The 27,230-nt window shown below is 46.7% G+C and overlaps 1 protein-coding gene across 1 annotated transcript in view; it reads right to left on the reverse strand.

Annotated features, from left to right (window-relative positions):
• The window catches only part of Txnrd1 (thioredoxin reductase 1), an 84,934-nt gene extending 81,744 nt beyond the window's left edge, over positions 1-3,190 (reverse strand). The window contains exon 1 of the mRNA NM_001351984.1: positions 3,183-3,190. The gene's annotated coding sequence lies outside the window, so the exon portion shown is untranslated. The remainder of the gene's footprint in view (positions 1-3,182) is intronic.
• Positions 3,191-27,230: the final 24,040 nt, after the last annotated feature.

Consider the following 27,230-nt stretch of genomic DNA (forward strand, 5'->3'; position numbering starts at 1 on the left):
AGTTAAGCACTGACCCAGCGGGACAGTCAGGAAGATGTCTGGTTCTATGCCCAGCCTCCCACTCCCCATCTCTGCCTTTGCCTCAGTGGTCCCCAGGGGCTCCCTTAGCCTCATCCCCACCCAAAGCCCCAGTATCCTCCTTCCTGACCTAAAGCCCCAGTACCCTGCTTCCTGACCCAAAGCACCGGTACCCTGTTTCCTGGCCTAGCAGCTGAGACCCAGCTAACAGGTTCAGGAAAGTGGATTTGTAACTTCCCAGCTCACACAATTCACTTTTGCAAGCGGTCTTGGGGCGGCCATCTTTGAGAACCACTGCCCGTGTCTTGCTGGAGAAGCTGGTGGGTGTTAACTGCGCCAGTCTTTGGACAGTCCCTCGCATCTGTGTTTCTCTGTATGGAGCGGATAGATGCCTTTGCCCATCTGTAAGGCAGTGAGGCAAGACCTGTGGGAGTCACAGGAATGACTGGCGTACATTCCTGATCCTCAAACTCCGGCAGGAAGAATTTTAACAAGCTAATTAAGAAAAAATGGGACGTGTTATAGCAAAAAGTGCATGCTCAGTGAGTACCCAAATCAACTCGATCTGCCCTCCTCCCCAAGCTGTCCTTCTTGACTACACATCATGACACGGCATTTTCTCCAGTCAACTGTGTGCTCGAGAGCTGAGGTCGCGCCTTGCTTATCTGAGTCCACAGGGCCTGATAAAACAATAAATGGTTGGAGATGTTTCGTCATTAGCAACCTGAACCCCTGTGCTGATTCACATTACATTCTGGGTGCTCGCTGGGAAACCAGCTTCTTGGGACTTGGCACGGAAGGGGAGATCGTGTGCTTCAGGCAGGTCATCAGTGTCACTCGGGGGGAAAGGGCACCTAGAACTGTTTCTAGGTGTCACACAGGGAGCATGTCTACTGCCCATATAGAGGTAAGGCTGGAAAAATGGCTAGAACAAAGCACTGCTCTTTAGAACAGTACGTAAAACAAAACCAAACTGAAGGTTCAGACCGTAAAACAAGGGCCAGGAGATGGCCCGGCTGGTTAAAGCTCCTGCCTTGCAGGTGTGAGGACCCCAGTTCAGGTCCCCAGAAAGAAGAATAAGAAGCCAGAGAACAGCTCAGAGGCAAAGAATACAGAAGATGTGGTTCGGATCCCAACACCCATACCAAGGGATGGGACACCAGCTTCTGGCTGCCTCAGGGAGCTAGAAGTGCATGGTGCACATATAGATGTGTGTGTGTGTGTGTGTGTGTGTGTGTGAGAGAGAGAGAGAGAGAGAGAGAGAGAGAGAGAGAGGGAGAGGGAGAGAGAGAGAGAGAGAGAGAGAGAGAGAGAGAGAGCGCACACAGAGGCATGCGAAAGTTCTTTTCACTGAAGAGAGGTTGGGCTGGAGAGATGGCTCAGCCAGTTAAGAGCACTAACTGCTCTTCCAGAGGTCCTGAGTTCAATTCCCAGCAACCACATGGCTCACAACCGTCTGTAATGGATCTGATGCCCTCTTCTGGTGTGTCTGAAGACAGCTACAGTGTACTCATATAAATTAAATAAATAAACCTTTAAAAAAGAGGCAGGAAAAGAAGAAAAGCTGTGAAATACTGCATTTGGGCATGAGTTGGCCACTGTCCGTAGGAATTTACTGGAGCTCTGGCTTTCCATAGAAGGTCAAGTCAGTAGATCGACCTCTGCTCCAGCAGCGCTAACCGGATTCAACCAGCTGTGTGCCAGTTAGGACGTGGGAGGGAGGGGTTGGCCATGGATATAGTCGTAATGCATTATTTACATGTGTAAAATTATCAAGGAATTACACAAGATATCTGATTAAACTTACTGGTGTTGAGACTGTACCTCAGTGGTAGAAATTTATGCGTAAAATCCCCAACATTGTCCCCCAAATCCTACTATACTGAAAGGATAAAGGAAAGGCAGGCCAGAGGGATCAGAAAACCCAAAACTGTCTCGTTCCAGAGATGTTTACCACAGTGCAAATTCACTTAACACTTTTTTTTTTTTTTCCAGAGCTGGGGACTGAACCCAGGGCCTTGCGGTTGCTAGGCAAGCGCTCTACCACTGAGCTAAATCCCCAACCCCTCAACAGCCAAAAGTGTGGCAGGAAAGGGTTTACTTCATCTACTTAGGTCACACTCCATCACTAAGAGAAAGCAGGGCCCAAGTCGAGACAGAAACCTAGAAGCAGGAACTGAGGCAGAAGCCATGGAGAATTTCAGATCCAGCGGTGGTGGCACCGACAAAATAATGTGGTTCTGCATCAATCACTAAGAAAATGCCCCTCAGGCTAATCTTATGGAGGTATTTTCTCAATTGTGGTTTCCTCTTCCTAAGTGATTCTAGCCTGTATCAAGTTGCCATAAATACTAGCCAGGGCTGGGAGTAAATTTGGTTATGTTTCCAAACAAAGTATTAAAACAAAACAACTAGTAAGAGTGGGAGTCGGGGCATCCTAAAATGTCTCACAGAAGTGGATTTGGAACACCATCTCCAACTCCCTCAGGATAAGTGAGAAGAAATTGAAGCGGTGACCACGTTGGCTATCCACCCTTCTCGCGGGTACTCCATCCCTCGAAGACCTCCCCATCGATAAGAGCTCAACCCTTCTATGCCCTCTGCCTTTCTGTCCCTCCTTCCCTGGGGCTGCCCTGACCTGGAATGCCCCTCCCCCGCCAACCTTCTCTCACCAGCTCTGCACCCTACATGGGACGAGCCTCTATCCCATCATGTCGGCTGAAGGGCAGTGCTCGGTGTTTTATTTCCCTTTAGAACCTATAAAAGATGTGGGGGAGGCAGTGTAACCAATGATCACAGCCAGCCCCGAAGCCCAATGGCCTTCGATCCCAGCGCTGCCACTCTGGCTTGGGTATCTGTGAGCAAGTTTCCTAACCTCTTGGAGCCTCGGTTTCTTCACCTGTAAAATGGGGATTACTCGAAATCATAGCGGGAGGTGCTTACACAGGGTCTGAGGCGGCGCAGGTCGGGGCGGGCGAGCTGGTTGGGCCACCAACGCCTTTGAGAACCCGCGGCTGAGGCAGGAGGAGCCCGTTGGCGACCTGCGCCCCTCTCCGCTCCAGCCCAGCCGCCGATCCCTCGGAGGCTCTGGGAGGGCAGCTTCGAGGCTCCTCCGGGAGGAGCGCACTATGGGCGCAGCGTGGATGAGCGCAGCTCGGCCGTACCTGACGCACCTTAGCCGCTTTGCCCTCCGCGCCTCCGGTGACGGTCCCCTCCTCCTTGCTCTCGCGCAGCTCAACACGCGGGGAGGAGGCGTCGGCACGCGAGGGAGGAGGACCGAAAGCGGAGGGCGCGCGCCCCCTGCTGGCCAGGGAAGAGATAAGCTGTGGGTCGCGCCGCGGGAGAGCTAGCCCGGCGGGTGGAGGGGGTGGAGGGGAGGGAAGGAGGGAGGGGAGGATAGGGAGGAGAGAAGGGAGGGAGGTAGGAGGGGGAGGATGAGATGGGAGTGGGGACGATGGGGGTGAGGGCAGCTTGCTTTTCCGTGGTATCCCAGACACTTGTTTTTGTTTTGACTTTTTAAAAACGTTGGGTATTGCACCGTGTCATGGTTCATTCAGATGGAGGTCATGTGGAGGTCAGAGGACAACTCAAGTCAGAGGCAGGTGGATGGCTGTAAATTCAAGCCAGCCTGGTCTACACAGAGAAACCCTGTTTTTGTAAAAACAAAATAGAAAACAGGACAATTCAGGAATCAGTTTCCTCCTTCCATCCTGTGGGTTCCGGCAAGCACCTTTATACCGTGTGTGTGTGTGTGTGTGTGTGTGTGTGTGTGTGTGTGTGTGTGTGTGTGTGTGTGTGTGTGTGAGCTTTTACTTACTTGTTTTTATTTTTTGAGGAAAAGTCTTGCGTCTAACCAGGGCTCACCTGGAAACTTGCTAACATGTTTGGTTCCTGAGTTTTGCTTTGGTCCTTTGAAAGCCCACTTGGCTAGCCACGTGGCTTCCACAGCCTCATCTGGTGTGAGTAGAGGGTAATTGGCCATCCTGCCACCCTGTTTTTGAAAAATAACCTGTCTTTTTTAAAGGTTTTATTTATTGAGACAGAGTCCACGGAGTGCCCAGGCTGACCTTAAATTAAGGATCCTCTGTCTTTTGCCTCCTGCACACCATATATAATTATGGATAGTCATGCACGACTATGTTTACTCTTGATTTTATTTTTCTTCTTTCCCGTGTGTGTGTGTGTGTGTGTGTGTGTGTGTGTTTACACATGAGTGCTGGTACATGTGCACATAGCTCCCATCAATCCAAGGACTGTCACCAGATAGCATCCGAAACCTGTAACAATTTTCCCTGCCTTGCTTAAACCCACCTACCAGCTGCCCTCATCAATGTATCCAGTAAGGCCTCGAGTCATGACTATCTAATCACAAACCCGAGGCTACAAAAATTCACCTAGCCGCTTGTACACTGGAACACGACCTTCCAGGATAGCTGTGTTCTCCGGTCATAGTCAGTCGTACGGTCTATATGCCCCTTGAGATGAGAGCTGTGTTTTGCCTTGACCACTGAGAACATTCTAATTCCCCCTCTGACCTCTGACTCCTATGCTCACTCCTTGATCCGGGACTATAAGACTATATTGTCTTTGATGTAGTCCAATGCCTACCGCAGTGCCCGGGAGATATAGGAATTTGATATTGAAGGAAATGCTGGTTTTAGTAACATGAATAGAATGGGTCACATGATAGTGATAGTGGGTTACAGTTGCCTATTACACTGTTTATAATGTTGAAACTTAGTTTTGGGTTTTGACTCTCCCCCCGCCCCCCGCGCCCTGCGCGCAGGGGGCGGTGGGGAGGCGCATGCGCATGCGCAGAACCTTTCCACAGCTATCTCCCCAGCTTCTTGATTTCTGGCATTTTGAGACAGGCTTTCACTGTGTAGCCAGCTGGACCCAGCCTTGAGATCCGACTGCTTCAGCCTCCCAAGTGTGCAGATTATAGGCACGTGCCATCTTGCCTGCCAAACTGTCTCTCTTCTGAAAAAGATTGTAAATGCGTTTGCAGTGAGCACATTAATGTTTGGAACTTTAAGGCTGTCCTGACATAGTGCCGCGTGGCTTTTCCAGATGGGGGATCCCCATCTGTGTCCCCACTAATGAAGAATGCAAGTGAACTTTTTTTTTCCTTTTCTTTTTTTTCGGAGCTGGGGACCGAACCCATGGCCTTGCGCTTGCTAGGCAAGCGCTCTACCACTGAGCTAAATCCCCAACCCCGCAAGTGAACTTTTAACCTTAGATCTTCTCAGGGCAGCTCAGACACAGAAATGAGGTTCTGGGCCTGTGTAACGTTCTGTTTGTCTGTCCTTCATTTTACTGTGGTACATTAAACTTCAGTCTCCTCCCCCAGTGCCACCCCCCCCACACACACCCCACCTCTACTTTTCAGGTCTCCAGTGCTAGCTGTTTTTCAAGGAGCTCCCAGGTGTTTAAGAGTATCCAAGCTGAGACCAGGTCATCTCATCTAGGTCACCAGATTGACAGGTGTGGATCTGTGCTCTGGCCAGAGACCTGCTTCTCCCTGGACAGTCTCAGGAGAGCAGAACTCTTGAAAACACTGAGCGGTTGTTTGCTTAAGAACAAAAAACCAAATAAAGACCTGGAGCAAAAAGCTTCTTTAAGAAGTAAAGTGTGGGGTTGGGGATTTAGCTCAGTGGTAGAGCGCTTGCCTAGGAAGCGCAAGGCCCTGGGTTCGGTCCCCAGCTCCGGAAAAAAAGAACCAAAAAAAAAAAAAAAAAAAAAAAAAAAAAAATAAAGTGTAGGGGTTGGGGATTTAGCTCAGCGGTAGAGCACTTGCCTAGCAAGCGCAAGGCCCTGGGTTCAATCCCCAGCTCCCAGAGGGAAAAAAAAAAAAAAAAGAAAAGAAATAAAATGTAAAGGAAAAGAGGAACTTCAAAGACAGCTTCATGAAGGTGCTTGGCACCTCTTAAAATAGTAACTGACCTTTCAAAGGCAGAGTTCTGCCCTCAGGATCCAGGCTGTGTCTCTTTTGTTCCTTGCTACACAGGGATGGTTGCTTTAGGGGTTTCCTTTTTTTTTTTTTTAGTTTCGTTTTGTTTTTGTTTTGTTTCTTTTTAGAGGCAGGACTGTTTGATTTCCCCACACCCCCACACCCCTCACCCCCAAAGGAGGTCCTATTTTACACGTCAAAGCAGACTTGACTCCAGGTTCTTCCAGCATCCCTTAGTCCGTACTCTGCTCCCAAACCTGAACTTTCCGGCCCGGGGCTGGGCTGCCTTTCTAGAGGCTCTTCTCTATAGAACCCAGACATTTTGGGCTCTCCTCCTCCTCCCCCTTCATCTTCTCCTCCCCCTCCCCTCCCCTCCCCCTCTTCCTCCTCCTCCCTCCTTTCTTTCTCTCTTTCTCTCCCTCCCTCACCACCTCTCTCACCCCACTTCCCTGGCCTCAGTCCTTTCCGACAGTGAACTCACCTGCCCAAGAGCAACTTCCCAATAAACCTGCCTTTAATATATTATCATCTGGCTCGAACTGGCTTATTTCACAGGTAGAGAAATAACTTATCAAGGGCCTCTATGTAACCAGGAGTGACCCTGAACTTCAGATCCTCCTGGAGTCGGGCAGTCCAACCTTGCATGGTAAGCAAGCTCTCTACACATGAAGCTACATCCTTAGACTCTGTTTTTTCGTTTTCAGTGTTCAGAGACAAGATCCGGTGAAGCCCAGGCTGGCCTTAAATTCCAGGTCACCTGATGGCCGCTGTTCATCATGGCCAGCTGCAGATCTTTTTTCAAGTTCAGTTTATGTTACAATTACAACAATCACAATCCGGTTGTATCATAACTTTTTTTTTTTCTGTTTAAAGCATACGTTTAACTAAAATGATGGCCTTTCTGCTTTTAAAAATATAGACACATTGTCTCATCCTCCCATCTGTCCTTGGGTAAGGCCAACAATTTCTTGAGTACTTAAAATGAGGCACGTACCTGACAAAGCCTTTTGCTTGTGGTATCCCTGACTGTCCCCTGTTTATTATTCCTATTTTGCTGAATAAAGAATATTCCTGTTTTGCTGAAGAGAATTCTGATGGTGTGTGGTTACTCAGCCAGGATCCCAGAGCTTCGTACTTAAATCCAGATCCCTTGACCTCTGAGCTGTCATTCTGAACCACGGTGTCTATCACAAGGACACCACTCTCCTCTAACCCAGTGATTTTTGATCTGTGGGTCACTACCTCTTTGGTGGTTGATTGATGATTAGGTAGTTGATTATTACCTAATTCTGCTAGGCTCCTCCCAGGGACCTAGCCTCCCCTCCCTCCCCCTTCTCCTCCCCTCCCTCCCTCTCCCCCTCCCCCTCCCTTTGACCTTCTTTGTCCTCCCTTCTCTGCCCTCATGGCTCTGCTCACATCTGTCTGAACTAAAGAATTAATTTCATGGTTGGGGGTCAGCACAACATGAGGAACTGTGTCAAAGGGTCACGGTGTTAGGAAGGGTGAGAACCACGGCTGTAACCCCTAGGCATGAGAAGCATCCCTCCCTGGAACATTTGTTTTGACTTTTAATTTAATTTTAATTTAATTACAAATGACAGGACATTGCGGTTCCACCCCAACATAATTAATTCTCAGTTACAGACTTGGTACCTTCTCTTCTTTGGGATGACGGGTCCCAGGGCACCAGATCTCTTGGCTTTTTTCCCCTCATGCCTGTCAAACTTCTTTGCCAATCCAGCCCAGTCTCCTGGGCACTTGATATTGAAACTCGCTGAGGCATGGCCCTTGAGTCAGTCACCAAGCCTCCAAGCTTTAAAGGTCATCTCTCCAGTAATGACTGCCAAGTTTTTAATCACCTGCCCTGACCTTGTCTGTGGAGCAGGCTTGTGTGTCCAACTGCAGACTCGTCACATGCCCGCTTGAGTGTCTAATAAACACCTCAAACCCCAACTGTCCAAAAGCATTGTCTCCTTGAAATGGAAACTCAAGGAAGGGTTCTTTGAAAAGTCAGCTGTGTCGGATGGTGTTTTGCTGGGGCGCACATGTGAATGGGAAGGAGTGTTTTCCTGAAGCGGACACAGGTAAAAGGATGTTTCGCTAAGGCAAACACGTGAAAGGACACGTGAAGAAGGTCTCTTCGATGACGACACACATGTAGTGGTTGCCTTACATGCGATGTCAAACTCTGTTTATCGTGACTCCACAGAGAGATGCACGCCGAAAGGCTTCTGGTGGTGGTCTGGCGGCGGCTTGCTGCTTCCTCAGTCTCGGGCCCGTTGGCGGAGTGATGTCAGCTGATATGGACTCACAAGGAGATTTTTCCTTTTTTTTTTTTTTTCCGGAGCTGGGGACCGAACCCAGGGCCTTGCGGTTGCTAGGCAAGCGCCCTACCTCTGAGCCAAATCCCCAACCCCACAAGGAGTTTTGCTAAGACAGACTCACGTGCTGAGGCAAGGCGGGTGGTGAGGCAGGATCCATGGAGGACACGTGATGCTTAATTTATTGCACTTATCAGCTTGCAGGTTTATCTAGGCCACTGGTACCCCAGGATAATTCTGAAAGAGACCCAACACAAAGTCATTAACTCGGCTGGGCATGGCGGAGAACACCTTTAATTACAACCGGTGGATCTCTTGTGAGTTTGAGGGCATCCTGGTTTACATCCCAAGCTCCAGGAAAGCCAGGGCTACGAATAGAGTCCTTGTCTCAAAGCAAACACAAACCAACCGAACGAAATCATTTACTTGCTTGAAACAGCATGGGGCAGTTTTGTGTTACAGTTTGTTGGGTTTGATTCCATGGCTCTCGGGAGTGAACTCTGGAGGTGACAGGGTCACAGCACAGTGTCAACAAGTTGAACATACCTGTATCTTATATTTCGATTCTTGTATGTTTTCTTCTTCACTGTTTCACCAGTGCTAGAAGTTTCCCATGCAATGGGGTTTTCCTTTGTCCTCTACTGTTTCTCCAAAACCAAGTGCCATCTTCAGATAGAAAGGAGTGGTGTGTGGTACCAAGAACTGAGAGCGGCGTAGTCAGAAAGGAGATGCTGTCTCCATCCTAGGACTGAGTGAACTGGATTCTGTTAGCCCAAGAACAAGCCTGGGAATAGATTTTCCAGAGGCTCCAGGTGGGACCTCAGCCCAGGTGACAGGGGACTTCAGAGCTGGGAGGCATTAAACTGGCATTGTAAATTGCTAAGACTGTGGTAATCTACCAATGGAAAACAGCTCCTCCCTAGTTTTCAGGAGCCAGGTACATCCTAGCTTTTACTAGCCCAGTTTGCCTTACAGCCACTGAGTTCCCAGCAATTCCTGACTGACACGTTTGCTCACTAACACACACCTGTTCGCACGCCATTTCCTTTGTGCCTGTGCCAATCTCTAAGGAGGTCATTTTTTTTTCCTCATCCTTTTTCCTCAGGTCAAAATGACAGCTAGGAATTCACACGTGATCACAGGGATCCCGTTCAGCAGGTGTATGATGTCATGCGTGATTGAAGACCTCTCATTTATGACTAACACCGAAGTGCCTTAAGGGGATAGAAGAGGTGGGGTACGTTATGGAGGCCATCTCAGGGAATTTCCAGTTTAAAAAAAAGAATGCAGGGGTTGGGGATTTAGCTCAGTGGTAGAGCGCTTGCCTAGCAAGCGCAAGGTCCTGGGTTTGGTCCCCAGCTCCGAAAAAAAGAAAAAAAAATGCAGCTGGGACCCCTAGAGGACATGCCATGAGCAGCCCGTCTCTGTGTCACTGCCCAGCTACGCAGCATTCATTTGAATCAATTTTGCCAGAAAGCAATTCAGTCAGGCCTGTGATTAATTTATCAAGCCGTTCTGTGAAAAAGTCACTGGGAATTGTAACTAAAAGGTATTTTGTTCCATTCAGCAGAACCTGTGGCTGGAGTTGGCCCCACAGTGGCGTCAGACCGCTTTCCACGAGGATTGTCTTGCCCAGACTTGTGTCTAGATAGGCCAGTGGGGAGTACCAAAGAAAGGCAGGAAAGGCCAGGTGACTGGCCCAGCCGTTAGGAGCCATTACTGGATGCCTTAGCATCCTTGCAACAGACACACCACAGAGAGGGCTAGGCCACCAAAAGTGTGTCTACCGTCAGAGTATAGGTGTAGTGTTTATGGTAAACTTTAAGGAGTGTGGTTTAGGACTAGGCCAAACATCCCTATCCGTGCCCCAGCTTTTGGAAAGAAGTATGCAGCTAGCCCCATGAGAGACTGGGTAAGGCACTCACCCTGTATCTCTCAGGAGAACATATAAAGGAAGTGAGAAGAAGCAAGTCTTTGATCTGGCGGAGACAAGTGCAGAACCATGGAAACTATAGTGGCCATGTGACCAGGTGACAAACAGAAAGTGCTAGAAGCTTTGCTAGGCTGGAGAGAAAGGACTGTTGGTCTAAGAAATTGAGTTTGGAGAGGCAGAGAAGGCAGATCCCAAAAGCCTTTGAATGCTACACCCATGAAGACAGATTTTATCCAGAGGGAGTGGGAAGGTTATCGGGAGTTGCCTGGAGAGTAAGTTGGAAGAATTTTGGGGTGAACTCCTACAGGCTTCAAATTGGCCCAAGATGATTAACCAAGGTGAGAGATATCCCCGAGTTGCACCATTGAGATAGAAAGTAATTTAATAGCTTTGCTTTGTAACCATGGAGACAAGTTAAGAGGAGAGCCTCTTGAGGGTGCTCTGCCATGGGAGAGGTTACAACAGCAAGAATTGCCATGTGGCCAGGAAAGTATAAACTCCAGCCAGCCAATAAAAGGTGAGTTTGGTGCCCTAGAATCTAGCTGCTTCTGGGCTCTTTGATGTCACACAGATGGCTTGTGGGTGCCATGGCCTCAATAGCATCTCAGTAAACACTTCTCAAACGAGTAGACCTTGAAAGAAGCCAGGCTGGGCAATGACTGACCTTGAAGGACTACAGAGCAAAGGAAAGTATGTTAGTCCACTTTCCGTTACTGTAATAAAATACCTGAGACCAAGTTAGCCTAGAGATGAAGGTGGTTTGGCTCATTGGTTATTTGAGTGTCACTGCACTGGGGCCCTTCGGTGAGAAAGTGCATCATGGTGGGGAATACAGGAAAGAACAAGTTACTCATCTCATGGTGTTTGAGGAGCAAAAGGAAAACGAAGGAGCAGGTGCCTGTACTCCATTGCAGAGCATGGACCAAATGACCTAACTCCTTCCCACCAGACCTCACCTCTCAAAGGTTCCACCACAGACTAGGACCACGAGTCTTTGAGGTGATCAAAACCTAAACTACAGAGGGTCATCAAGCCTCCTGGACGCACTCTCTCATGGAGCCTTCCTGATCAGTCATCCTGCAGGCGAGAGTCTCCAAATGATTTATTTCTTTTCCCCACACTCCTTTCTCTCCATTACTCTGGAGCTTCAGCTAGCCTTACAGCCATGTCTTGTGATCTAAAGCACATACCTCAGAGCTAGTTATTCTTGTCAGCCCTGTCTCTCTCTAGCTTAGCTTTTCCAAAATGACTCCTGAGTTGGCTTTGTCCCCAAATCCTTACAAAGAGGACTTTTCTACTTTTGGGAAAGCCTTTGGAAGAAGCCCACGTGGATTCTACAATACCATCTCCACTTGGGTTGCTCTGTATTCTTCTTTTTCTTCTTCTTCTTCTTTTTTTTTTAATTCTTTTTTTCAGAGCTGGGGACCGAACCCAGGGCCTTGTGCTTGCTAGGCAAGTGCTCTACCACTGAGCTAAATCCCCAACCCCGCTCTGTATTCTTCTTAAGATCCAGATGGTAAGCCTTTAATCCCAGCACTGGGGAAGCAGAGGCAGGTGGATCTCTGTGAGTTTGAGACCAGCCTGATCTACAAAGAGCAAGTTCTAGGACAGCCAAGACTACATACACATCAAAACCCTGTCTTGAAAAACCAAAGGGAGAGGGGAGGAGGGAGACAGATGGTGGCTGTCCAGATGGCTCAGCAGGGAACGATATTTCCACATAAGTCTTATGGTTTGAGTTTGATCCTTGGAACCTGAGTAGAGTTGGAGGGAAAGAATAAACCCCCAGAAGTTACCACCTTTCCTCTATACTCAGGCTGTGGCATGTACGTATGTATATGCACAAACATATACAAACTAATACATGTTTTAATGGGAAAAGAAAAGTAAGAACCAACTGGCTTGCCTGAAGCTGCAAGGCCTCTCTGGGGTTCTAGTTCGTTTCTGTTCAGCACCACAAAGTCCCTTTCATGTTCCAGACAGACTCGCACAGAAGGGTGTAAGAGTTCTTTTCAGGTTTGTTGGTGTTTTTCTTTTCTTTTGTTTTTGAAATAGGATCTATCAACACAGCCCTGGCTGCCCTAGAACTCACTATTACGTAGACCAGGCCAGCCTCTAACTCAAAGATCCACCTGCCTCTGCCTCCAAGTGCTGGCTCAAAGGCACATGCCACCACGCTTGGCCACCATGCTTGGCTCATTTTAGTTTTTGTTTGTTTGGTTTGCTTTGACTTTGTTTTCTGAGCATTAGGAAGAAGAGTGTGGGGCTGGGGAGATGGCTCAGCTGGGAAAGCGCCTTGGCATAAGAATGAAGACCAGAGTTCAAGCTGCAGACCCCACGTAAAGAAGACCAGGCACAGTATTACATGCATGTATGTGAGAGACCAAGCACAGTATTACATGCATGTGTGTCCAACACTTCGTGGGTGAAGACCAGAGGTCCTCTGGGGCTCCACAGCCAGCCTGTGAGACATCTTGTCAAAGCGAATAATAAATAAATGTCAATGGTAGATTCAGTGTCCCAAGGAAGGACTTTAGATGTCGACTTCCGGCCGTCATACTATACATGTGCGAGAGACTGATTGTACCCCATTCTCCCCACACCACACCAACACCAAAGAGTGAGGAACTCGCGGCTCGCTGCCAACATTTGTGGGAGGGACAGAAATGGATTTACTGGGTTTGCTTATTGGACTGTTCAATAACAGACAAACAAGCAAACAAAACACTTGTTTGTTTTTAGGTAGGGTCCCACTATGTAGCCCGGGCTGTCCTGAAACTCACTACGTAGACCAGGCTGGCCTCGAACTCATAGAGATCCATTTACCTCTACCACATGAGTGCCACCAGGCCCAGCCTAATCCAACCCTTCTAAATTGTGAAGACTTCTGGCAATACAGGCAGGTGTTGGTACTAGTGGTAAATTCTGTGACGCAAAGGAATGTTTTAGTGTTGAATTTTAAAAATGGGTTTATTTAATTTCAGGTCACTTTCCACATTTATAGATGAGACTAGAGACGAGGAAGGAAGGGATGGAGGAAAGGCTAAAGGGAGGAGGAGAGAAGGGAAAGATGGGAGGGAAGAAAGGAGAGAAGAAGAATAAAGTTGCTCTTAAGAAACTATTGAGGGGCTGGGGATTTAGCTCAGTGGTAGAGTGCTTACCTAGGAAGCGCAAGGCCCTGGGTTCGGTCCCCAGCTCCGAAAAAAAGAACCAAAAAAAAAAAAAAAAAAAAAAAGAAACTATTGAAAGTCAGGTTGGGGATTTAGCTCAGTGGTAGAGCGCTTGCCTAGGAAGCGCAAGGCCCTGGGTTCGGTCCCCAGCTCCGGGAAAAAAAAAAACTATTGAAAGTCGTTGGGACCCCTAAACTCCACCCCAGAGACCATCTCAGGTGTGTGTTCTCTATCCAGACCTTGAGAGCGGGTTTTACTTCCCATGCCAGTTGCCTTATGCAAGGGAAATGGAAATGCAAAAGTAAGTAAATAAATAAAACAGCATGTGTGTTATATATCTGTACTGGCTGGTTTTGTGTGTCAACTTGACACAAGCTGGAGTTATCACAGAAAAAGGAGCCTCCGTTGTGGAAATGCCTTCATGAGATCCAGCTGTAAGGCATTTTCTCACCTAGTGATCAAGGTGGGAGGATCCAGCCCATTGTGGGTGGTGCCGTCCCTGGGCTGGTGATCTTGGGTTCTATAAGAGAGCAAGCTGAGCAAGCCAGGGGAAGCAAGTCAGTAAGAAACATCCCTCCATGGCCTCTGCATCAGCTCCTGCTTCCTGACCTGCTTGAGTTCCTGTCCTGACTTCAGCATTGTGGAAGTGTAAGCTGAATAAACCCTTTCCTCCCCAACTTGCTTCTTGGTCATGATGTTTGTGCAGGAATAGAAACCCTGACTAAGACAATATTATATGTAATATTTAATATTTACATATAAATACTATATAATTATATAACAAATCTCTCTCATACACATGTAAACGGGCAGCGCTTGGAGACTCAGGTGTGATGGGCATAAGTGGACCAGGTTAATTGAAAGCATAGTTTATGGCTCGCATATACAGGAAAGCGGCTGGCTCCAAACACAGCTTGACTGAGGAGCTCAGATGCCCTCATCAGTTCACTCTTCCTTCCTGGTTAAGTGGACCACCTCTCCTAGCTAACACCTGCTCATCTTAGCATCCTCCTGGGAAGGGTCACGGTTCCAAATTCCTTTGGCAGAGAAGTCTGGGGCGTTCTGCTTGAATCTTAGAAACAAGATCTATTAGTTACTTTCCTGTTGCTGTGATAAGCTGGTCTGACGAAAGCAACTTAATGGGGAAGTGGTTTATTTTGGCTCAGGGTTCAGAGGCACAGTCTGTCACTTAGGGAAAGGCAAGGCCTGGTCACATCACATCTACCCCAAGAGAGCAGGGAATGACAATGGTTGTGTTCAACACACTCTCTTCCTTTTGTATCGTTATGATGAGGGCCAAACAATAGGACCATACACTGTGGGCAGATCTCCCCTTGAAATTACCTTTCCAAGATAACCTACTACAAGCATGCCCAGAAGCTTTCAAATGATTCTAGGCCTCAATAAGTTGAAAATTTAGATCAATCCTCACAATCTCCAGAAAGCCTGAAACTCAAGAAACGCCTGCCTCAGCCTACTATTGCTGGGATTATGTGTGGCACCACCAGGCCTGGCTTCAAAGAAACCTTTATATGTTTTTTTTTTTTTCTTGGGGGACGGATGTCTGATCCTGAATCTTTTCTTTTAATTTCCAGGGCACAGGGTTGGGGCTGCAGAGACAGCTCACTACTTAAGAGCAATGGCTGCTGTTTCAGAGGACTCAGGTTCAATTCCCACCCACATGGTGGCTCACAGTGGTTTGTAAACTCCAGTTCTAGGGGATCTGATGCCTTCCTGCCCACTCTGGCATTAGGTATGCACATATTGAACATACATACATGCCAAGAAAAACACTTATATGCATAAAATTTAAAAGTGTGTGTGGAGGGAGCCATCAAGAGCATAGAGTCCACTGCTAAGGGCAAGTTGAGCTCAAGCAGTATGTAGAAATAGTTAAACCCATTCTGACCCTGTGAGGCAGGTCCACACATAAGGAAGGAACATTGGACACCCAAATGCAACCAATGTCCCTTCAGGGAAAGTTAATATACTTTGTAGAATAGAAAAAGCAGAGAGAAACGAGAAGTCAGGAATGGAGCATCGCTTGTGAGACACACTTCTTCTGTTTCCTCCTTCCTTCTTCTCTGTGACCACAGCCTGGTTAGGGGAGCAGCTCAGACAGACACAAAGGAGAAGTGGGGACCAGAAGAATCGTTAGGCATGGGCTCAGTGGGGAAGGCTGACTCAGCCACTGCCCAGGGGTTCAGCCATTCCATCATTGTTGAAGAGGCTAGCTAAAGAAACTAGAAATCCCTTTCTTGCAGTCAGGTGTGTTTACTGCCCCAGATCAAGAGCACTGAAGCAGACATTTTCCCTTTTTGTGAGGGAGGGAGAATTGCAGGCAGCTGTCCGACCAGACCATTTCCTCCAGGTGGCTGCTGCTTTTCTCCTTCCTCTCTTTTGTTTTTATTCCAACTTTATTTCCTCCCTCCGAATCAGGGAATGCCATCAAGGAGGGTTTTTTTGTTTTGTTTTGTTTTGTTTTGTTTTTGTTTTTCAAATCTTTATTTTCAAACATATGATTGCTGTGAGAGTGTGTGTGTGTGTGTGTGTGTGTGTGTGTGTGTGTGTTGCTCACAGAGACCAGATAAGGGTGTTGGTGTTTGGTCCCCTGAAACTGGTGGTTGTAAGCTACCGTGTGGGTTCTGGGAGCCAAAACTGGGCCCTCTGGACGTCAGTGCTCATAACTGGGAAGTCATTGCTCTAGTTCCTTCGTCGAGGATTTTAATAAAAATAAAAATTCTATTTAATAGAAATAGAATGGAAACCGGAAGTAGATGGCTTTCTCCCCTCCCCTGTTCTTTCTCGCACTCTTCTTTTTCTTCTTTTTTTTACTTCCTGCTCCTTTCCGTCCTTCTTTTTGTTTTTAAAGTAAGGGTCTCACATAGCCAAGGCTGCCTCAACTCCTTATACAGCTAAGGGTGACCCTGAATTATTGGTTCATTTGCTCCCACCTCTCAAGTACTGGAATTGCACACAAGAACGCGCGCGCGTGCGCACACACACACACACACACACACACACACACACACACACACACACACACACACACACACACACACACACACACACACACACACACACACACACACACACACACACCTCTCCCAGTTATGTAGTGCCAGGAACTGAGCCCCAGCTCAGTTCCACCATTCCACTCCCAGAGCCACACTCTGACCCTGAGAACAATTTCTAGTCCCGTCTGAGGATGAGAAGAAAGGAAACAGCCAGGTGAAGGGCGAGAGGCAAAGACGGCCATGCAGATGAGAGAGTGGGTCAATTTACAGCTTGTTGGCCGGGTAGACAAGTTCGTTCTACACCAGAACCATGTCTGGGCGGGCGATGAAAACGGAGCCCGGAGGAATCTTGGGGCAGATTACAAAACACCTTCAGCTTTCCGCCAAACTGTTTTGAGTTTGATTTTATCTCTAGGTTTAGGGAGCAAGGGAGTATTTAATCTTTAGAATTGAAAATTTCAAACAATTTATTGATGATATCTCTGGCAGCTGGCAGGAAGGTGGGATGGGATGGGATGGGGCAGGATCGCTGGCAAGGAGCCCCGTTCCTTGGCCGGGTGGGACTTCTAACTGGAGCCAAGACTACTCCCCCGTAGCAGATGGGGGGGCCTTCCGGAGTTCAGGTAGCATCCGTGGTACCGGCAAACAGTTCCTGGGGAGACAAGAAAGTGAAGCAAGGAGCTACTGCCCTCCCCTGGCAGGTTCTGGGCAGACTGAGTCATGCATAAAGCAGCGCGGAAGCTCACTGCTTCCCAGAACCGAGCCTCTGCTGGGAAGTTTCCTGCCCTGGCTCCCGCACAGCTTTTCATTTCGACCACTTCCCGACCAATCTGTCTTTGGCTCCTGTTAAGTGCTGTGCTGGAGACTGGAGACGGGAGAAACTGGCATCCTCCCTCTCCCAAGGCACTCTCTATGACAGCCAAACAACATATGGAAAATTGAGATGTCTAAACCAGGCTGCGGGTGTAGCTCAGTGGACAGGGGGCTCACCCAACCTGTTGGAAACCCTGAGTGGGGTCCCCAGTGCTACACACACTGGACGTGATGACGCAGGCTTGTGATCCCCGCACTTGAGAGTCAGAGCAGGCATTCTGGGCTCGATGACAAGGAGTGTGGGCGGAGCGTGCAAGATGGGACACAGTTTTGTTTTGAAGATTTATTTATTATATATAAGTACACTGTCTTCAAACACACCAGAAGAGGGCGTCAGATCTCATTACAGATGGTTGTGAGCCACCATGTGGGTGCTGGGATTTGAACTTAGGACCTCTGGAAAAGCAGTCAGTGCTTTTTTTTTTTTTTTTTTTTTTTTTTTTTGGTTCTTTTTTTCGGAGCTGGGGATCAAACCCAGGGCCTTGCGCTTCCTAGGCAAGCACTCTACCACTGAGTTAAATCCCCAACCCCGCAGTCAGTGCTCTTAACTGCTGAGCCATCTCTCCACCCGAGACCCAGTTCTGAATGACACTTTCATGTCACTTTGCACAAGAGAGAGAGAGACACTGTGTAGCCTCTCCTTTGTCAATGGATCCTAAGGACCCCTTCCGCGCTGTGACTAACCATCTCTTAGTGGAGCTTTTGAAGTGACAAGAAAGTAGTATTTTCTGAATAAAGAAAATGCTAATGAAGGGATCGCCGAGCATGATGATAATTGTCTCAAAGAGGGGCAAAAAAGGTCAAGGGCTGGAATGATGGCTCAACAGTGCTCGGGCACAGGATCTGGGTTCGGTTCCCAGCACCAACATGGGGACTCAGAACTGTCAGTAACTCCGTTTGCAGATGCAGCGAAGCCAGTGTCCTCCTTTGACCTCTATGGGCGTGGGGCACTCATGTGGTACACATACATATACGCAGGCAAAACACTCCTTCACGTAAAATAAATGAATCTTTGAAAAAAGAGATTAGATATTAGGTATGAATAGAATTAAACTCCTATTTTCCAAAGGTATCACATTGTCTTGTAATCCAATTCCAAATCCTTCCAAAACAGCTGAGAGCAATTAACTCAGCAACGCAAATCTGACTGGAAAAAACAAATCATCCTCACTTTCTTTGATGTACTGATAGAAAGTAACAGAATGCCTAAATCCAGCACTCCGGGGTGGGGGTGGGCATAGGCAAGGGGATCTCTGAGTTCTGGCCTGGCCCACCTGTAGGGTCAGTTCTAGGACAGCCAGGGAGACCTAGAGAAACCCTGTCTCAAAAATGAATAAATGAATAAACAAAAAATAAATAATTGTGCTCTCTGGTTTCTGAAAACATCAATACATTAACTACTCCCTAAGTCTAACCACACATTCCAGAATCTTTATAGCTGGGAGAGAATCTGTTCCCCCAAGAACAAGAGTAGCCCACATCTCTTTACTGTTTTCTGCTTTTTTTTTTTAAACTTGAGAATTACATTCCACTTTTTAGTAATAAAGTGTTGAGTCTGTGAGTTGATTTGCCTATGACTGCAGGTTATAAATAATCTAGTGGAATACTATAGCCAGTTGCAAGGATAATTATCATTATATCAGTAGTAAACACCCTTAACCCAAACTATATAGAAATATATGGATTCAAAGGCACCCCATCCTTACCGGGGCCACTTAAATTGTTCTTTCAATAGAATCGAACCCTTTTTCAGTTTCCGGCTTACCCTGGATAGCCACGAGTTTCAGGCAGGGTGGGGATTACTGTAAGTTCCTGATTGGCTTCTCTTTAAGTCAATCAGTGATCTCATTTCCTCTTGCTAGTGCTTGGCTTATGAGAGATCACATGTATGTGACATATGTGTGAAGTCAGGAGACAAGGCCTTTGAATGAACATGCAAATGTCCTCTCAGGTCTCAGCTATGGGACCTTAGCTGACTGATGGCTGCATGACCTAAAATTGTGCTTCCCAGGGTCCAAATCCAGCCACCAGCTGACAGGTTCACTTCTAAGACATGAGATTCCTACCAGTTTCCTTTTATTTTGTAACCACTGATATTCATCCTTCATCAGGGTAGACAGATCTCCTCCACTCTTTTTTTATGGCCATTTAGTATTCTTTTTAAGGATATGCTGTGACCCGCGTGCTTCTGTCTATGACCTTTGAGTTGCTTTCTTGATCTGCCACATAAGACACGGAGAAAATGTCCCTTCTAATGTCTTCTTTAGATGCCAACTTACTACACTCTTACTTTTTCCATCTCCCAACTAGAGCTGCGTTTCAGTAGAGGAAATGGTTTTCTGCTATAATATTTTATTAGTTATTTGGAAATTTTATATAATGTATTTGGTCATATCTATCCCTCACTCCTCCCCCTAACTCCTCCTAAGCTGACTCTTATCTCCCTACTGCCCACCCCCAACCTCATAGCCTCTCCTTTTTTCCTTTTTTTAATTGGATATTTTATGAATTTACATTTCAAATGTTATCCCTTTCCCTCTCCCACACCCCCTCCCCCTGCTTCTAGGAGGATGCTCCTCCTCCCACCCACCCACCCACTCCTACCTCACCACCCTGGCATTCGCCTACGCTGGGAAAAGGAGCCTTCACAGGACCAAGGGCTTCTCCTCCTATTGATGCTGGACAATGTCAGATCCTCTCTTTTTTAATAACCCATTGAGTCTAGGGGCCACCTACTGAAGCACGGAACACTTACCAAGGGCCACACTTGTAAAGGAAACTGGCTTTCCCTTCCCCAGAAGCCATTCACTGCCCACTCCTGCTAGATATTTCATCGCACTGTGAACCCTGAGATTGTGTTATTTAATGGAAAAGAACTGGTTTTCTTTATGGTGTGTCTCAGTCTTAGCACACACCTTTACTCCGAGAGCTTTCGGCTCGAATATTGTAAAGTGGATTAAATAAATTCAACCATAGGTCAAGAGGCAGAGCAAGCAACAAGTTGACAGGCAGTGAATATAGGATTATTAAGAAAAAAAAAAAAAAAAAACCATAGAGAGTCAGGAGGATGGATAGAGAGACACGCAGGAAGTAGAAGGGAGGGACAGTGAGTCTGAAGGAGGTTTTCTGAGCTGGAGTGAGGGAGGGGTATTGTTTCTGGAGCTGAGTAGAAGGTCGGCTGGGTGCTCTCTCTGCTTCTCTGAGCTGGCAGATTCTCACCCCAGCATTTGGCTCCTGAGTCTTCACTGGTAAAATCAAAGGATTAAAATGTTGTTAAACACAACAGCCCACCGCTCCTCAGCTCATAACCCATCCCCTCCGTGCTAGGATGTTGGCTGACTTGATCTTTTGCAGACAACCAGAATCACCCCAAGTCTGTGAGTATGATAACCTGTCACGTGCAGGAGACAGTTTCTGCTCAGGTCAAACCTGACCTCTGGCTCTTACAATCCCAATCCCCTCTTCTGAAATGGTCCCTGAACCCTGGAGGAGGGGGTGGGGAACAAACTTTAAAACGAACACCAAAGGCGATTAAATCAAATACCTTTTATTTTGCTGAAAAAATTCCACCGTTAGCCTTCAAGATCCATCTTTCTTCTGCACGGCCAGGTTGATGGGAAAAAGAATAAGTCAGCATTCATCTACCTTTCAACTCCTTTCTTTTGAAAAAAAAAAATTTTATGTATATGAGTGGTCTGTTTACATGTGCCAGAAGAGGGCATCAGACCCCATTACAGATGGTTGCGAGCCACCCTGTGGTTGCTGGGAATCAAACTCAAGACCTCTGGAAGAGCAGCCAGTGCTTTTCTTAACCACTGAGCCATCTCTCCACTCTACCAAGTCCTTTCCTTAATTCATTTTTTCTTTCTATTTTTTTTAACGTCTATGTGTTTCCTGAGTGTATATTTGTGCACCGCAAGTGTACAAGCGCCCCAACAAAGCCAGGAGAGAGCATCAGATTCTCTGAAACTAGAGTCAATGATGGGTATGAGCATCCTGGTGCATGCTGGGAAGTGAGAGAGCCCTGGGGGTATACCCCTGGGAGGCCTTGAATTTACGAAGAGCTTTCTACTTCATCCTCCTGAAATCTGGTCCTTGTTGATTGCAGTAATCTCTGCTACCTGCCTAGATGGTTCTTTCAGCTCGCTATTGACCAGTTTGAGGCAGGTCTCATGGCTTTCTCTTGGCCTTTCCCAGCATAACAGACTTCAATCCACACACAAGAAGAGTTGGGGATTCAACTGTAAAACATATCACCCTAACTGCATCCCAGAACTAACGAAAGTAACTACAGGGTGGTGTTTTTTGAGGACTCACTGGGCCACTGTGAGCTCAGACCACATCAGCCTCTGTTCTCACTGGGCCAGAGCGATGCTTTGGGTCTCCTGGAATCGATGCCAGTTCACACCCAGCGTCTCAGAGTCTCCGAAGGGAAATATCTCTTCCCCTAATGGCAGTGTAACGGTCTATTCTATTTCCCTTTACTCTGGCAACATAGCCAGTAGCATCAGTCGGCATGGAGGAAGGGCTCTAGATTCAGAGGTTTCAGTCAATGGTCTATTGGACAAAGTTGCATAGTAGTCTAGGAGCTGATGACAGGGGAAACCCGCTTACCTCAAGGTGACCAGGTAAGGAGGAAAGGAAGCAGCTGCAGTCCAAAGTCTCCTGCAAGGGTATATGCCTGATGGCCCTACTTCCTTTATCTCTCAAGGATCCCACTACCTTAGTAACTGATAGCCAAGTAACTGATAGCCAAGCCTTAGCACACTGGCCTTTGGGAGACAGATTCATGCCACAGGATATTAGAATGCCACTGAATGACTACATGTGGGTCCTGTAAGGAGACCTGGGCCAAAGATTAACAGGGGCAACTTCCTTCAATGGGCCACAGTCCCTTTTCCAGGAGACTCCACCTCCCTTTCCTCTAAGGGATTCAGGGCTTTACAGTGGCTCCAACTCCTGTTTCTCAGCTTCTGTTCACGTGACCTACATCATTTGTACTTGTGCCAATCAAGTCCACATTTGATAGGCTTCCTATCTAATACACTTCCAGGAATGAACGCTGAGCCAGTGCCATGGGCCTGGGCCAATCAGAAGGCTCCAACCATCGATTTCCATCACGATGTCACCCTGCCTTTGGCCTGAGGTAAGAGCAGTGAGTCAGCAACAGTTTCCAGGCTTCCCCAGCAACAGTGTCCAGGCCACCCCAGTAATGGTTCTGGAATGTCCCCAGAGCCCTAAGACTCCCATACCCTTAGAAATCGAGCCAATCAATCACGATAAAGGTCACCTAACCCTCCGAGGAATTATACTAATGTGCTTTAAATTGGGCCTGTGAGCTCAACTGGGCTATCTCCATCTTGGTAAATGGTAGACCCCCTCCACCCCACTCCCACATGCTGGACTTCTGCAGAATAAAATGCTTTTTGCTTTTGCATACTGTTTGAGTCTGGGGTTATCCTTCTTCAACGAATTTCATCTGGGGGCTTGTGCCAGATTTGCTGGAGAGCCTCTGACCCAGGTAGTCGAGTAGTTGAGTGTTTTTCTAACTGGTAAGTTTGGGTGCCTGGTTGTCTTTGGTATTGTCTGACTCTGTGTTTCTGTTTTGGGTTTCATTTGGAGGCTGAGAAGGACAATGCATGAAAAAAATTACAAAAGAATGAAAAAATTATACCATCCTCATTTTAGTTTGACTGTTAAAGAATTGATGGACCTAAGCAAAGATTGAATGGCTGCAAATACCTTAAAAGAGAAAGATGGGGGCTGGAGAGACGGCTCAGTGGTTAAGAGCACTGGCTGCTCTCCCAGAGGTCCTGAGTTCAAATCCTAGCAACCACATGGTGGTTCACAACCATCTGTAATGAGATCTGATGCCCTCTTCTGGTGTGTCTGAAGACAGCTACAGTGTACTTATATATAATAAATAAGTAAAATCTTTTTTTAAAAAAGAGAGAAGGGGTTGGGGATTTAGCTCAGCGGTAGAGCGCTTGCCTAGCAAGCACAAGGCCCTGGGTTCGGTCCCCAGCTCCGAAAAATAAGAAAAGAAAAAAAAGAGAGAGAGAAAGAGAAAGACAGGCAGACACTACCCACTTCTTAATCGAGGTAGCACTGAAGGAGGCCTCACCAAAATCCACACAACAGCGTGGTTTATTCAGCTAGGAAAACCTAACAAGGGAAGCTCAGGTGTGGTGGCATATACCTATAGTCCCCCTGTTTGGGAGGATGACGCTGGGGGGTCTGAGACAAGCCTGGGCTATGTGGCAAGTTCCAGGCTACATAGTACATAGAACTATATAATAAGAAGACCCTGTCTTTAAAAAGTGTGGCTGTGTGTGTGTGTGTGTGTGTGTGTGTGTGTGTGTGTGTGTGTATTGAATGCTTTTAATCCCAACACTAGTGAGGCAAAGGCTGATGAATCTGTGACTTCTCTCAGATTACAAGGTAAATAAATAAAAAATAAATAATATTAGATAATGTTATTTATTCACAACCTGGACAGACTTTACTTGGATCCTGTAATGGTTAATCTTGACTGCCAGTTTGATGGGACCTAGAATCACCTAGGAGGGCTAGAGACTATCTCTCTAATAATTAAGGACACTGGCTGCTCTTCCAGAGTCCTCAGGTTCAATTCCCAGAACTGACATGTAGCTCTGAGCCCTAGTTCAACATCTGTATCTACAGGCAGCAGGAAGAGAGAGCCAATGGGCTTGGCTTGGGCTTCTAAACCTCAAAGCCCCACCACCAATGACACACTTCCTCCAACAAGGCCACGCCCCCTAATCTCTTTCAAGTAACACCACTCCCTTGTGACCAAACATTCAAATGTTTGAGCCTGTTGAGGCCATTCTTGCTCAAACCACGACAGAGAATAACAGGTTTATATTAAACAACACAGGGCAAATTGGTGAGGTATTCAGTAGTCAAGAGCACTTGTTGCCCTTGCAGAGCACCAAAGTTCAGTTTCCAGCACCAACATGATAGTTTACAACCATTCATTACTCTGTGACTCCTTCTTCTGACCTCCCTGGACACCAGGCGCATACATGGTAAACATGTGCATAATACTATACATACTATACATGTAGGGATATACTCAGTATAATAATTTACATATTATAATATAACACACATATTTTACACATATGTAATACTCATTACAATACATATATTTTGGATATACATAATCCACGTATGCATGGAGGGTTATACATATAATTTGCATGTTCATATACATAATACACATATATACATGTAAGAAACACATGTATACAAATAAAACAAACCAAGTTAATTTAAAAAATAGTAATTAGAAAATTCGGGGGTTGGGAGATGGCTCAGTGGTTGAAGTACTTGTCCAATGAGGACCTGAGTTTAAGTGTCTAGAGTCTATGTATTAAGCCAGGTGTGTGATAATGCAGGCTTGGAATCCCAGACGCTGTGAGGCAGAGACAGGACAGTCCCTGAGGTTGCTGTCGGGCTTTAGCCAAATTGGTGAGACTGTGTCTCAGAAAATATGGTGGAGGGTTGGCGAGAGGGCTCAGCAGATAGAAATGCTTGCAGTCCAAGACTGGCAAGCTGAGTTTGATCCCTGAAACACGTGTAAAGATGGGAGGAGGGAACTGACTCCATTAAGTTTTCCTCTGACTTCCTTGGCTCCATGACATGTTCGCAGACCCTCTTCCCTACCTCCCAGTCCCTGCCCACTCTCTAATAAACAATTTTTAAAAGAGGGTTGGTGACAATGACCTCTGGCTTCCACACACACAGTCACCCACATTCACACATACACGAGCATGAACACACATACATACACTACACATATGCACACACACAATCAGGAGCTGAGAGAAAGTTATACGGAACTCCCTGTGTTCCTGTGTTCAATACGGTGGTGTCACTGTGGCCTAAAGCCTGCAGAGACCAAATCAGGAAGAAAGCATTTGTTTTCTCAGTTTCTAGGATTTGTTACTTCACCCCACCTGCGTGGGCAGACCACCATGGCAGCAAGAGCTTGTGAAGGTATAGGACTGTTCACTTTACGGTCAACAGGAAGTCAGTCACGCCCCAGTGACGTACTTCCTCCAACTACACCCTACTTCCTACCTTTACTTCTTACTAGTATTGCCATCCTACTCTGAATCCATCAAGGGATAAATTATTCATCAGGTTCTTGTTGTGGTCTAATTGTTTCTAAAAACATCAGACACACACACACACACACACACACACACACACACACACACACACACACACACACGCTTCACGAATTCACTAGACATTTGCTAATCTCATCAAGCTGACCAGGTAACCACCACAACTATTGTTTTTACAATGGTAAATAGTATCGATTAAAAAGTTCTGGAAAGTTCTGTGGGAAGCATTTTTACAATGTTTCTTTTGGAATTAGTTAAGTGGAAATAATTTGTTTGGTTTGGCTCTACTTTCTCAGATCTCAGTAAATGTTTTAGAATTCTATGTAAGCGAGAAAATAATGATTAGAAATATCTAGTGCCAAGTACTGTCCTGAGTGTTTTGTTCATTTAATTCTTTCACAGCCCGTGAGGTTAGGGCAGGTGCCATGTGTTTAGTATGTGGGTTGTCAAAGATGAGGAAACAGCTCAGGCCACTCTGTGAACAGTGGAGCTGGGGTTTGGACACAGGCAGGTTTTGCCTCACAGTTGGTGCACTTCCCTCCCGCCCCCGTACTAACCTGTAAGTTATATGGAGTATGCAATATGAAGTAAGTTATATGAAGGCATTTCTATAAATCCTATCTTAGAATTGTTACATGTTGCTCTAAAAACAAAAATTCCAACTGTTCAGTTAACCAAATGAAGACTTAGGGGCCAGACACTGTGGTGAAAACCTGCTAGCACAGAGAGGCAGAAAAAGCATGCATTGACCTTCCTACTCGTCCAAAGTCCTGGAGGGAAAGAGCTTGTTCTCCTCCTTGCCCTCTTAAACACCTTCGATTTGAAACCCTCCTTTCTCTTTCCTGTGTTTTCTTCTTCTCAACTAATTGCTTGCTCTGTCTCCTGATTTTGTTTAGCTCTCGTTTACAGGAAGCTCTTGGATCAAAGGTGTGCGCTTGGGCTGAGCTACACCACAACAAGAAACAGGATTTTTTTTTTTCCAGTTCACCATCTCAGGCTTCACAATGTGATCAAATATTCCGTAACCGTTATCACAGGAATGCTTTCTACTTATTTGTATAGCATAAGTGAACCTGTTCTTCACAATTAATTTGTAACTTTGTAGAGTTGGTTCTCTCCTTCCATCTATATGTGGTTTCTGGGATTTGAACCCAGATCCCTAGGCTTGAGTGGCAAGTGCCTTTATCTACTGAGCCATCTAGTTGGTCCTCCTTTATATTTTAGAGCAATACTTTTCTGGCAAGGGTCCAACCATTTTCATAGCTGACCAACCTTATGCCTTCGGCCACTCCTGCCGAGACTTAGAGTGGAAATCAAGATTCTCTGTGGGACTTTCCCAGACTCGCTGAGTTTTTATCATCCAGCTGGGCTGCAGAGTTTGTCAGCGTTCAGCATCTGGGAGGGTTAACATGAATATATCGTCCTGATGGACCTAAGATGAACAAGTTGCTGGTCAAACATTATCAGTTCTGAGAATGCCCATGAGGAAGCTTCTAGAAGCTCTTGAAGACCGAGTCAAAGTCTCTACCGTGGGAGAGGCACCCAGTCCACTGAGAGTCTGCTGGGACAAGATAGGTGAAGGAGAAATTCTTTCTCTCTCTCCTTGAGTCAGAACTTCACCCTTCTGCACGAAGAGTCTTGGACTCCTGCTTCGTAGGCCTTTGTAACCAAACTGAGTTACACCATTGAGTTTCCTGGTTCCTCACCTTACTTATGGTGTATGTGGACCCCCTTGGCCTCTGTAATCCTGTGAGCCAGCTCCCCTTACAAATATCCACACAAATATCCACAG

Source organism: Rattus norvegicus, chromosome 7 (genome assembly GCF_036323735.1).
Source record: "Rattus norvegicus strain BN/NHsdMcwi chromosome 7, GRCr8, whole genome shotgun sequence".
NCBI lineage: Eukaryota > Metazoa > Chordata > Mammalia > Rodentia > Muridae > Rattus > Rattus norvegicus.